This window comes from Natator depressus, chromosome 3 (genome assembly GCF_965152275.1).
Source record: "Natator depressus isolate rNatDep1 chromosome 3, rNatDep2.hap1, whole genome shotgun sequence".
NCBI classification, from domain to species: Eukaryota; Metazoa; Chordata; order Testudines; family Cheloniidae; genus Natator; species Natator depressus.
In genome coordinates, this window is record NC_134236.1 from 102,825,539 (window position 1) to 102,839,110 (window position 13,572).

At 42.4% G+C, this 13,572-nt stretch overlaps 1 protein-coding gene across 1 annotated transcript in view; it reads right to left on the minus strand.

Annotated features, from left to right (window-relative positions):
- Positions 1-13,572, minus strand: part of SLC2A12 (solute carrier family 2 member 12) — a 37,266-nt gene that overhangs the window by 9,491 nt on the left and 14,203 nt on the right. The window lies entirely within an intron of this gene.

Here is a 13,572-nt window from a genome sequence, read left to right on the forward strand (position 1 = left end):
AGAGGAGAACCCCAGTGAACCCTAAGCCCACCTGTCCCAAGTAAGACTACTAGGCCTTTCCTGTGCCTTGACAATTCATTGTTGTCATAACAGATCCTTTAGGTCATTGGCAGCAGAGCATAACTTAGATCAGCCGGAGGATGGTGATAGCTTATGCAGGAGGAGTGGACAACATCAGGAGAGCACACAGGTGGGGCACAGGCATCTAAAGGTTTTTGGTCACAACCATGACTCTGGACCAGAACTGGGCCCTTAATGATTTTCTTTCTATAGAACACTAAATGCTTGTTTCCTGTTCACTTACACTAAAATCACTGAAAATTACAATTTTAAAACAGAACATTGCCAGTGCTTCCCATTGGGCCGTATGCCACACCAAGTATGACTAAAGGGTTCCTGTTTGGCAGGGACAGAACTCATTACACCACGGCAGTGACAAAGGTGGGGAAAAGAGAGACATTTTTGGGAGGAAAATGTGGATAACCTGCACTTTGCTGGCTCCGAGTGGTTGGGTTTAGTACCCAGGGGAAGTAGAGAAATATAAGCCACTCCTCTTGTCTTTGTAGTTTAAGGAATAACTCCACTGCCACTCGTGACGTGTTGGTCAGAGCGAGCAGCGTGCTGATCAACAGTTCGGGATCCATTCCTGCAGCTGAAGAGGCAGGGAGCGCAGGACACAAACCGTTGAAAGATGGTGCCAAATGCGGACAGAAGCACAGGGATTGCTGGGATGTGAAGCAATGCATCATGAGGCATTGGGACAGGACCCAGGATGCCCCGCAACCCCCCTCTGCCTTCCCACAAGTCTTAGCGGCAGAAGAGAAACAGGTGCTCTGTGGGACAGCTGCCCAGAGTGCACCGCTCCAAATACCGCTGCAAGGGTGAACACGCTATTGCACAGGCAGCTGTCCGTGTGAACACACAACAGAGGTTTCCCTTCAGTGCTCTCTGAGCAGCGCTGTAACTGCTGGCGCTGTAACTCTGCCAGTGTAGACGTGCCCTAATATGTTCTGTCCATCTTTTCCCCTAATCTGAATAGTAAATAATGAACGATTCTTGGCTTTTGACACCTCTCTGGAATCGCTATCACCGTTTGTCCTTTTGCCAAGAAGCAGCAGCTGCAGGAGGCACAAAGGGGCTGTATTTTCCTCTTGGGATACCAGTAACTAGGTGTCAGCTTCTGTTTGTCGTCATAATTAATACTGAGAGCTGTGACTCTAGTCCCCATGCAAAGCTCTGAAAATCTAATCTGCCTATCTCTAAAGCCACTTCTGCAGAGTAACTGACTGCTTCACCTGCACTCGCTTCAGCAGATATGTTCAGCACTATAACAATAAGCCCAAACCGCAACTCTGGGTCAGAAAATAATGCCCCTCCCCCACCACGTACAGCATTCCAGCATTGTTTCAAGTGTGCATTATAGTAATAATCACCCAGCATACATCTGGACAGTCCTTGGGTGGTGTGCATTCTGCAGAGAGCACAAAGCTGTGGTTTTTCAACTTGAGTATGAGCCGAGGAGTAACGGTAAGAATAGGGGGTGCATCGACACTGAAGCTGAAGGTGTAATTTCCAGGTAGGGGAGAGACACATCTGCTAGCTTTGATTGAGCTAACATGCTAAAAATAGCAGTGTAGCTGTGGTGGTGCAGGTGAGGAGAGGGGCTAGCTGCCCGGAGTACAGTCCCAGCCAGGATCCTAGGCACTTACTTGGGTGACTAGTCCATCCCATCACCTGTGCTGCCATGGCTCTGCTGCTATTTTTTGCGTACTAGTGCGATCAAAGGTAGCACATGTACGTTTACCTGTGGTGGGAATTGTGCCTTCAGCTTGAGTGTTGATGCAGCCTAAGCGTGAGCCTCTGAGCTGAGGGCTAAGCCCTGTGCCTACTGAAGTCAAAGGGAAAGTCTCTCATGGATTTCAGATGAGCTTTGGGTGAGGCCTAAGTGAAAATATGCCTCAGCCCCTGTGTGTTCTCTCACTTACACTCAAGCGTGGAGTGCAAAACAAAACAAAACAAAACAAAAACAAACCACACCAAACAAAACCACACACCAGGGGCAGGGTGTGGTAAAAATGAGCATATCTGAAGAATTACATGGCTTTAAGTGTGATCCTCAATCCGCAAATGAGGCACTTGACTAAGAAGTCCCCTCTCTGACCTCACTCCTGCTAGTACGCAGAGTGGCTGCACAGCCGTGCTTTCAATGAGAAATTGGGCTTGTGCATTCAGCTCGTGTTTTCCCTTCCTGCACCTGTGTTGTGCAGAATCAAGTCCTTGATGGACAGAATTAAAAAGACGAGTACTTGAAAGAATTCAGGGTTTTAGCAGCATAAATTGTGAGAAGAGATTAGGCGGATTTACAGTTTAGAAATGAAAGAGTAGAGGTATGCAAGACTGAAAGGAATGGAATGGTCTGTTAGCAACAAGAGGTCCAAACTGAAGATAAGAAGGGGATTATCCCATAAGCAATGTCAGCAGAATATCTGTAGGCAAAGGGTGCTTAGAGATGCAACAAACTTTCAAAGTCAAGGAGAGAAATAAGCGAGCAAATAAAACAGCAGGCACGACACTGAAACTGTGCAGAGAAGCAATGAATCAGAGGGTGCAGCTAATGAATGAAGTTTGCTCTGAGGGCAAACTCTCCTTAGGTCTTTCTCCAGCTGGACTCCTGGCTCTAAGCATTTCCAAAGAGTTAGATGATCAAGTACTTTGCAGTGAAGGACATCTCCACATTTTGCTAACCTACCTGGGGCCAGATGCTTCTCTGCTTACTCTCAAAAAATAGTATGCTATTTCACAGGAATTTCCACCGATTTCAATGGGACTTCTTGCAGAGTAAGATACAGGCCTTTGGAGTACATGTAATGGGGTCTAGATTGAACAAGTAGCTCTGTGACTCTGAGGGCCTGTCTACATGAGGAGATATACTGGTATTATACCTCTACAGTTATGCCACTTTAGCTCCCTGTGCAGACACTCTTATTCTGGAATAAGAGACTTTTCTAGTTTAGTTTATGCTGCTTTCAAAGAGTGAGTCACAATTCCTTCCCTGGCTTGCCTTTATTTCCCCCTTGGAACAAATCAGATATTGCCCCATACTGGTAACACTTTACTTCTACCCATTCCCTTTCCTTCTCCAGTTGCTCCTCCACCATCTAAATGGATCCGTGTTGGGATCCAGGAAGTGCTGGTAAAGGACCTCCCCCCAGCTTAAGGGATCCACAGGTCCAGGATTCCAAGTGATTACGGGGGACAACTAAAGATATAACAGGAACGGGAGTGAGGTCACACGGCTAAACGAACCTTTTTCTTCTGAGGCAGATAAAACATACTGTGGAAAATCACTCTTGTAAATTGTGTGGTGAGCTTACAGCCATATGACCCTCATTAACATCACCCGGTACAGTGTTTTGACACTGACCCCAGAGAATTTGATTATTTGCAAATACTTTAGCAGCAACTCCGGAGAAGGACAACAAAGATTGCTAGAAGTATGCTGAGGCTTACAAACAAACAAGTGCAAAAGCTAGGAATGTTTAAACTTGAAAAAAGGCAGAGTTAGAGGCAGTTGTTTTATTCCAAACCAGAGAAGATAGTTAAGATGCATGAATAATGGGAAGAAATTCTATGGCCTGTCTTGTTTAGGAGGTCAGACTAGATTCTCATTATGGTCTCTCCTGGCCTTAAAATTTGTGTAAATGAACACAATCCTCCTTTTTGGCTCTATCCCCATACTATGACAAGAGTGGTCACTCAAGATTAATAATCAGTAAATATGGAACAAGTGAAAGGATATATTACTTTGCCTGTAATCAACTATTAGAATTCATAGCTGTAAAAGAACATCAAGTCAAAAACTGTGTCTAGATTTGAAAAAGGACTGCATTTAATTACCATTGGTAAGACTAGCAAGCTAAGACAAGGGTAATCAAATGTCATGCCTCAGTGTGTATCCCAACTCTTTGGGAGATCAGGAAATAAACATTTTCCCATGTACCTCATTCTACAGTTTTCCAGGTGCTTCGATGTTTTGGGTATCTTATTTCTGCTTTCCTCACATGAAATGGGCATTAGCTATTGCTGGAAGCAGGATACCAGAATTGATGGACCAATGGTCTGGACTGGTGAGGCAAATTTTAAATGCACTTTTTTTCCCCTTCTGCTATGATAAATTCTGTGGGCCAAATCCTGGAAGTCACATATGGAAGACAATCAGGATTGTAGAAAACAGTGTTCAAGTCCTTAAAATAATTAGTCTGTGTCCAAACCATGAGCATCAATGATATGGAGATAAGCTGAGCAATAATATCAGCATCCTTTGCGGAGCCCTCTTCTGAACTAAAATATGTACTTCTTCCTCATTCCTCCTTCTGTCTGCTCCTCCAATTCATGTTAAAACAGAGCAGTTAAACATCCCTGTTAGAACCCATGACCTCTTTTCTGTGTGCTAGATACTTGATACAAATTGTAGCAACTCTAGTGTCTTTGGGAAGCAATACAATATTCTTTTTCGAATATATTCAGTTATATGTAGAAGAAAAAGAATATTCATGAATGTGGATTGCTTCCTGATAAAATTTCCCTATAAAATTCCCTATAAAATCCCCTATAATATTCATGAATGTGGATTGCTTCCTGATAAAATTTCCCTATAAAATTCCCTATAAAATCCCTATTAAATTTCCCTATAAAATTCCCTATAATATTCATGAATGTGGATTGCTTCCCTATAAAAGGTGATTACTGTTACGTAAGAGCAGGTCTGTTCTATAGGAACATAAAAATTGCCATCCTGCATCAGGACTCAGCTTCACTTAGACCAATATCCTGTCTGCAAACATGGCCAGTACCAGATGCTTCAAAGGAAAGTGTAAGAACCCTCGCAGTAGACAGATATGGGGCAATTTGCCTCCCACATCAGGTTTCATCCTAATCTCTAATAGAGATTGGTTTAAACCCTGAAGCATGAGGTAAAGGTTCTCTCTGTAACCTTACTACACAATCTGTTTCCTTTTTGTTCTTGCCCATGTCGGCATTCATGCTGCTCCATCAACAAACAGCCCACTTGGCAGGCAAGCACACAAGAATGAAAAAATAAGCTTCAATGGAAAATTGCTTAGAGTAAGTCACATACTGTAGTTTAAGAAATGCCTTTCTTATTAAAATGGGGAATATGTATTTCTACTTGTGAGTGTTTGTTCTGAATATTGAATCTAAGATAATCCTTGGAGGCATTTGCACAGGAATGGCCATAGAAGCCAGAGGCTCTAATTCATAAACAAGTTATGCACAAACTACTCAGGATTATTGCATATTTCAGTCCAGAAAAGTATGGAGACAAAAAAGTACACAACTTGGGTGGCTGAATGTACCTGCTTTTCTAGTACAGAAGACAGGGTACATTCTACTCCTGAGGGGACCGCGGAACAGAAATGACTGCTGATTGAGACCCAGGAACAGGGACAATTCTAGTTTTGTGCTTTCAAACAGAAAGTGTATTCTTTTAACAGGAAAAAGTATGAATGTTTTTGATGTTTCCTTCCTATGAAGTGAGGTTGTTCAGGGCATATCTGTTCTTGATTGTCTTCTGAGCATCTCCCTTTGAGGTTTGATCCTACAAGTCCCACTGAAGGCAAAGTTCTGTGCATGGAAAGTTTGTAGAGTTGGGCCTGATATGGGCAATACTGCACATGCCTTTTTATTTTTTCAGAAAAGCCCATGTATATATTCCCCATAGCAAACAGTCACATTGAATGAGTTAGATCTTTCTCACAGTTGCACTGCTGTAAATCCAGACCTACCTTATGAGTCAGTTACTTTGGAGCCTAAAGCCCCAATCCGGCAGACAACTCTATTTGTGTTGGCTTCAGTGGAACTACTCTCATGCTTTAAATTTAAGCCCTCGCATGTTTTCAGGATCAAGGCCTCATACAGCAAAATGCAGCAGCAGGATTGAGCTAACTTCATATGCCACTAAAATGCTCTTGGCATTTGTTTCCTTGAAAAACATGCCCCCTTGAACTCTTTACTTTGGATAAGCTATAAACTTGTGACTTTTTAAAAAACATACTTTTTTGGCATCAAGCACCTTGTCACCTTACAATATTTGATATGATGTATTTATCTTTGCCAGTGAAATCTAGTAATGTGTTTGCATTTAGCATCCTATTGAATTAAAATTGCTCTGGACTTTTGTACTAAGCCTGCACAAGATCAAGGAAGTTCTGAAATACCATCTTCCCAAGTGTAGAAACTGGACTGTGTTGAATTTGACACACTTTTAAAAAACTTTTTCACACAATGACCACATACAGACGTGCTCCAGTGAATGTCAAGTGAAATTAATGTAAACCCTTTACTATGATAATCAAAGGCCACTATTTACTGCATATTTGAATGTAATATTTGACCTACATTACATGAAGGGCAAATGTTAAATTCAAACATACAGTAACTAATAGCGGCCTTTTGATAGTAGATAAAAGGTTCTATATTTTTATTTGTGTGCTGCCTGGCAAAGGAAAATGTCACCGTCACATAAAAATAAAATGTTAGAATGAATTGTTATTACAATAATATATATATGAATGAGATGGTCTGCATGCATTTGTAAAATTCATTCGACATGAGTTTGGGTCAGTGGCATTACTGTTGCTGCTACTAAATAAGATTCAGCATATATGTAGTGCTTTGGCTCTTCAAAACACTTTGCACATGTTAGCTAACCAGGTCCTACTCCTCTCAGCCCCTGCGTGCACCTCCTGCACAGCTCCCTTACATGCAACCTCCCACTTTGCACAGTGGAACTACACGGGTTCTGCTCCTAAGTAGAGCTCTATGGCCTAGCAATACGGAACTCCATTTGCACCTACCAGAGGCCCTGCTTATGCAAGATACTTAAGCACATGCCTAACTTTAAGCACAAGTAGTTTCATTGAAGTCAATGGGATTACGCAAAGCTTAAAGTTACTTACGTACTGTGCTGAACTGGGGTCAGAATACCTAACATTATAGCATCAAGTTTTAATCCATTGTACTGAAGGTCTTTTATAGATATAGGCAGCTAGCCTCAGTCCTCATCAATTTTCTTCTCACAAAGCCAAATTCTGCCCTTTGTTACATGTGTGTACTCCATTGACTTCAGTGGGGTTACAGGGAGAGCAGAATTGGGTTTATGCTCTCAACATGCAACTCATTTGTTTGGAGGTAGCTAAAGGCTTAATCCTTTAGGGCGCTGAGCACTTCAATCTGATCTAGCAAAGCACTTCTTCCAGGTTTAAGTTTAAGCACTTGAGTGGGCCCTTTGAAGTCACTGGGAGGGACCACTCCTGTGCTAAAAGCTGGGCACCTGCTTAAGTGATTTGCTGAATTGGGCCAGACTACTCAGCACCTTGCAGAATTGAATCCTAATTGAACAAAGGGAAAACTCTGGAATCTCAGCATTTTTTAAAAAATGATTTCTATGAAATTTTTCAGTACTCTTATGCACAGATTAAGTAAATCTCTTTCTTGCTATAAAATAAACAATACTTAGTTATTCCATCACATTGGCTCAGATTAATCTATTTTAAGGGCAGTTTAGAAAACTCACACTGCTCTGTGATGTTTATAATTCAGCTTCAGACTACCTAAGCATAATTCAAGCTAGCTGGCACTTTACTTGCATCAAGTAGTCTATGAAAATTCAAACTGAATGCTGGCAGATGGATGGTGTTCAATCCAGAGCAAGGGTTTTCTCTTGTGTTTTGGCACCTGCGCTCACTACACTGCAGCCTATCAGCCTGTGGACATTATATGAAATGAAGATTTAGTTGGGGATTGGTCCTGCTTTGAGCAGGGGGTTGGACTAGATGACCTCCTGAGGTCCCTGATATTCTGTGATTCCATTGAATGCATCCGATGAAGTGAGCTGTTGCTCACGAAAGCTTATGCTCAAATAAATTGGTTAGTCTCTAAGGTGCCACACGTCCTCCTTTTCTTTTTGTGATTCTATGATTCTATGAAGACTACATGTGGTGTTATTTGAATAGCACATGAACAATGAATTGGATAAGTTCTATCTGCATCAAATCCAAAACAACATCAGTGTAGTAGAGCAGAGCAAACTCTCAAATGACTCTGCTGTGCATGTTGGCTATGCTATGAACCTCAAAATAAAAAGATGAATCAGTTGTTTTCTAGGAAAAATAACCCTAAAATATGCCACTTTTTAATTTTGTTTGAACATGAGGGTTTCTACCCTGTAAACCAGCAGTTCTCAAACTGTGGGTCGGGACCCGAAAGTGGGTCGGGATCCCATTTTAATGGGGTCGCCAGGGCTGGCTTAGACTTGCTGGGGTCTGGGGCCGAAGCCCAAGCCCCACTGCCCAGGGCTGAAGGTGAAACCCAAGGGCTTCAGCCCTGGGTGGCGGGGCTCAGGTTACAGACCCCCTGCCTGGGGCTGAAGCCCTTGGGCTTTACCCCACCTCCCCTCCAGGGCAGTGGGGCTTGGGTGGGCTCAGGCTTCGGTCCCCCCTCCTGGGGTCGTGTAGTAATTTTTGTTGTCAGAAGGGTGTCGCAGTGCAAATGAAGTTTGAGAACCCCTGCTGTAAACCGATTAAACACATGTTTTCCAGGTTTGAGCATTCTGGCTCTAATCCAGCAAACCACTTAAGCACATGATTAACTTTAAGCGCTTTGCTCTTTTTTAAGTCATGTAAACGCTGGACATTTTATTTATATGAACTGTAAGGCAAGATCATGAAGAGTTTGTAAAACTTATGAACTCATAAATACAATGCTTCAAACAAATGTACAAGGGAACACTGTAGCATGACTGATTAACATTAAATGTATGTGCACTATAAACAAATATAGTAAATTGATGTCTTATAAAAGCTTGAAATGTTACTTTGTCTAGTGTCAGAGATATTGATGAGAGCTGTAGCACACACATCTTCTACCAGTGTCTTCCAATCTATTGTAAGGCCATGTGGCTTATGCTATTTTGTAGCTGAATAATATCCAACTAAAACAACTGCTGAGAGGAATGGGTTATGTTTAGAGATGGGCAAAATTTTAAGGCTGAAACTTTTTTCACTGAAAAATACACACTGGGGTTGTCTGAAACATTTTGTAAATTAATGTCAAATTTGCAGAATCGTTTCGGTCAGGAAAAACCCCCTGAAAAAATCAAAACATTTCATTTTGACATTTTTAAAAAATGTTTCAATTTTTTTATTCAAAATGACTTGTTTTGAATGTTGTTTTATTTTTAAAAGCATTAATGGAACATTTCATTTGATCCAGACAAATATTTTTCAACTTTGCACAGCTCTAATGATGTTGCAAGTGACACTGCATCCTCACTCACTTATTTTCGTTACCAGATTTTCCAATTTCTTGAAGGAGACGCGATGTCCCCATTTAAAATTTGATCAAAGTTGGGTTCTGCAGTAATATGTTAGGGGTGGAGGGAAATAGTGTCTTGATCATAAATATGGGCATGGTGTATCACTCTTGTCATCACATCAGTGGGTTGATCAAAGCCAGAAGTGAAGCTGGCTATTTTGTTCTGTTTTAAATTTGCATGAAGTGTTTGAAGGGAATATGCTAAAGAAATGTACAAAACAAGACACTTAGCATCTTCAAACCATGTAACAAGTAAATCTAATGATTACAGATGTGCAAAATGCAGTGGGCCAATATTATCCCTGATGTAACTCCAATGACTTCAGTGGAATTACTGCAAGGATCATGGTTTCAGTTTGCAAGGGCATGTCAGTATAGACAGATACTTGGTTTTTTTGGAAGTTAATTATTCTAAACCACATGAAAACACATGAGGTATGTGTCCCCACTGAAGAGGACTACTACAAAATAGTAAAAAGCTGGATGGGGATTTGTCCCCTTCATTTCCTTCAGTGGTTAATATTTCACTGCTTTGACTAGATTTCCACATACACACATACTGCCTCCTGCATCTTGCCTTAAGTCTTTGGATTTACATAAGCTCAAAAACTCCCAGCAAAACTCATCCAAAACTGACATTTCCAGATTAAGCATAAATTATCTAGGTTTCACCCAGAATTTGGCTTCTATCTCATCTGAATTTCAACCCATTCTTGGTGAGTTTGGCAAAACTGGCCCAAAGTTGGGTTTGTAGCAAAACCTGATGCTAGGCTTGTTTCATCCTGCTTTATTAGAAGTTTCACAGGCTTCTAGTAAACATTGGTCCTACATAGGGTATGTCTTCAGCCAAGAGTTAGGCTCTCACTGGGTTGCCCCTAATGTGGCTCCCATCCACGCACAAACCCTCTCATCAGAACTTAGTGGTGCTTTACATCCAGGCTACTGGCCTCTCCTGAGATATACGCTAAAACCCAAGTGGTTCTTACACTCAAACTAGTAACCCCCTTTCCCTTTGTGCCACGGATGTGGGCTAAATCATTGGAGTGCTGTTAATCCTTCAATGCTTTTCCACTGTTCCCTCTGTCTGCCCAGAAGGACAGACGTGTTGTCCTACAATTCACTGAGATAGAAACAGAGAGTGGCTCAGCTTACTGCAGAATAAAGGACCATGAGATTCATAGATTGATAGATTCATAGATATTTAGGTCAGAAGGGACCATTATGATCATCTAGTCTGACCTCCTGCACAACGCAGGCCACAGAATTTCACCCACCACTCCTACAAAAAAAACCTCACACCTATATCTGTGCTATTGAAGTCCTCAAATTGTAGTTTAAAGACTTCAAGGAGCAGAGAATCCTCCAGCAAGTGACCCGTGCCCCATGCTACAGAGGAAGGCGAAAAACTTCCAGGGCCTCTTCCAATCTGCCCTGGAGGAAAATTCCTTCCCGACCCCAAATATGGCGATCAGCTAAACCCTGAGCATATGGGCAAGATTCATCAGCCAGATACTACAGAAAATTCTTTCCTGGGTAACTCGGATCTCACCCTATCTAATATGCCCCTAGAAGTCCTAGCAATACACATGGGTGAATGCAGCACCAGTGTGAGGAGACGGGGTATGTCCAAATTGCAGCTGGAAGCTGTATTTTCCAGTTTGAGGAGACATATCACACTAGCTCTGATCGAGAGAGCACACTAACAATATAAGTGTAGCTGTGGCAGTGGGAGGGGATAGCCACCCCCAGTACACACACATCCAAAATGCTAAGTAGATATTTGGCTAGCAGCAGCAGCAGAGGGAGGGGAGAGCCACCCAGGTATGTAGCTAGCATCTAGCACAGGTATGGAGCTATGAGACCCTCTCATCCCTTATGTTGGTCTCACTGTGCTTCTAATTTTAGCATGCTAGCTCATGAGAGCTAGCTCAGGCATGTCTCCAAAGCTGTGAATTACGTCCCAGCTCGAAGTGTAGATGAAACCTCAGTAACTCAGGTAAGGCTTTGCAGTGTGGCTGCTCAGACCTGAACTAAAGTAACCCTGGTGCTGACCACCCAGTTAGCTCTGCAGTGATGATATTAGTGAGCAAAAATCTTCTGTTCAATGCAAATTAATTTGAAAGGGCACTTAATGCAGTCCAAATAGAATCATTTTTATCTTACTGGGCCCATTGCCCAGCCACAGTAGCTAGGTTGGGTGCTCGGGAGATGGGTGGGCGTGAGTATAGGAATCCTCTCTCCCTACAGATCAGCTGTGGTCTTGCTCCATGACCGCTATTGCAACACTGAGGCTGCACTGGACCTCCACATACTTCTTCCATGACGGGGTGGGGACAGAAAAGGGGAGGGTCCACGTAAAATGCCTAGGCCCTCCCCTGTCCCCTATACCATACTCACAAACACTTTCTGCATGATAGGATGCAAAGGCCACTGTGAAATTGATCTCAACACTGCCCTTCCCCCGGTGCAGTGATTGCATTGCCATGACCTCTCCACAAACACAGAGGCATGAGTAGATCCCATTTGCTTAGCTATGCAACATCTTCTGACTCTAGAAGTTAAGGGGAAAAAGTGATGAACTGAATAATCAATATGTAATTCTGTTCTGTTCTCCCAATGCTGAATAATGAATGGCTGATGTTAACAGAATGTCCATTTATTTCTTGGTGAAAATGTCAACTTGTGAACATTAGGCTTTATTAATTTTTTAAAAAGCCCACCCCCGAGAACAAAAACTTAAAATTGGCTTTGCCGCTGCAATTTTATAAAACTGCTTACTGGGAAATTCATTTTCCTCTGAAGTCCTGTAAAGGACGTACAATTCCACTCTCAGGATAAGGCTCCCAGATATCAATTCCCACGATGTAACTAATGATAACAAATACAAATATAGGGCCTGATCCTGCAAATGCCTACTTTGTAATAGATGTCAATGGGAATAATCAAGGTAGTCAGCAGTACTTATCATAGTCAGTGTGTGCAAGATCAGGCCTCTGTAGTGTGTGTAGAGACAGAGCCAGAGGTGAGATTTTATTGAGAATGATATTTGGGAACAAAGGACCAAGTTCTCAGCTGGTGTAAATTAGTGCATCTCCATTGAAGTCAAGGAAGCTGCACTAATTTATACCAGCAGAGGATTAGGCCCCAAGTGTATTGCTCAAGAGCCTAAAAGCCTCTACATCTGCAAAGAGAACAGGCTAAGATTTTACATTAGAAAGAGGAGTCATTTTGCAAAAGTATTTAGAGAACATGCTGTGGGGGTGGTGGTTACACACACGCACACACACATATATATATAACCAAAATGCAGAAAATTATTTATGCTCCCCTTCAATAAAAGCATTCCTCACCATAGAATAAGTGCCAAATGATGTTCCTAAACAGCAGAAAAAGTCCCTCCACCTATACCTTTTGGGAGAAGTGATCTGCATCTGGTGTTTCTATAACAGAAGTCAGTGTTGTCAGTTTCACAGCTTTACAAGCTGTGGGAAATGTGTAGATCTCATCTGGACAATTACTCGTCCCCGCAATTTCAGAATCACGTGCAGAATTTCCTTTATCTGTGTTAGTTTTGCCATTGCCCCAAACTCTATCCGCTCTGTTCAAACTGTGAATTGCTCTTATGTCCATGAGTTTAATTTCACTTGTTGGAATAAATTCAGACCTTGCCATACATTCTGTGCTTTGTCCATTTTAGCGAGAGGCCATCAGGAACTGGTTATGGCTCCTGATAATCTGCCCTGGCCTTGGCCCTGCTTCAGGTTTGAGCTGGTTGAAGGCTGCTCTAACTTAGGCCAGCTAGGTACGGTCGTCTACAAATCACGCACCAGTTGGCTATAACTGCATTTCATGCTATGGCTATTCTCTCACTTTTCCCAAGCCTGAGACAACCCCTGGGCTGGAGGATGTGGGGTGGAATGCATAGGAGCTGGCTCTGCCAGCTCTTTTGTTTGTTTCTTTGTGAATTCCAGATGCTGGGAATATCCCCAGCAGGGGATTTACTGGAGTTTTCCATTCTCTTTGCACAGCGTGAGCTTCAGTCCTAAGTGGCACAAAGGGAGCAGATTGGGACCTGATCCTTTGTAAACGGGTGCCATTCCATTACTCTTAGTGTGGAACTGTACACACTTATATCAGGTCTGAAAGTGCCTGTATTGTTTGGGGGGAAAACACAAGGCT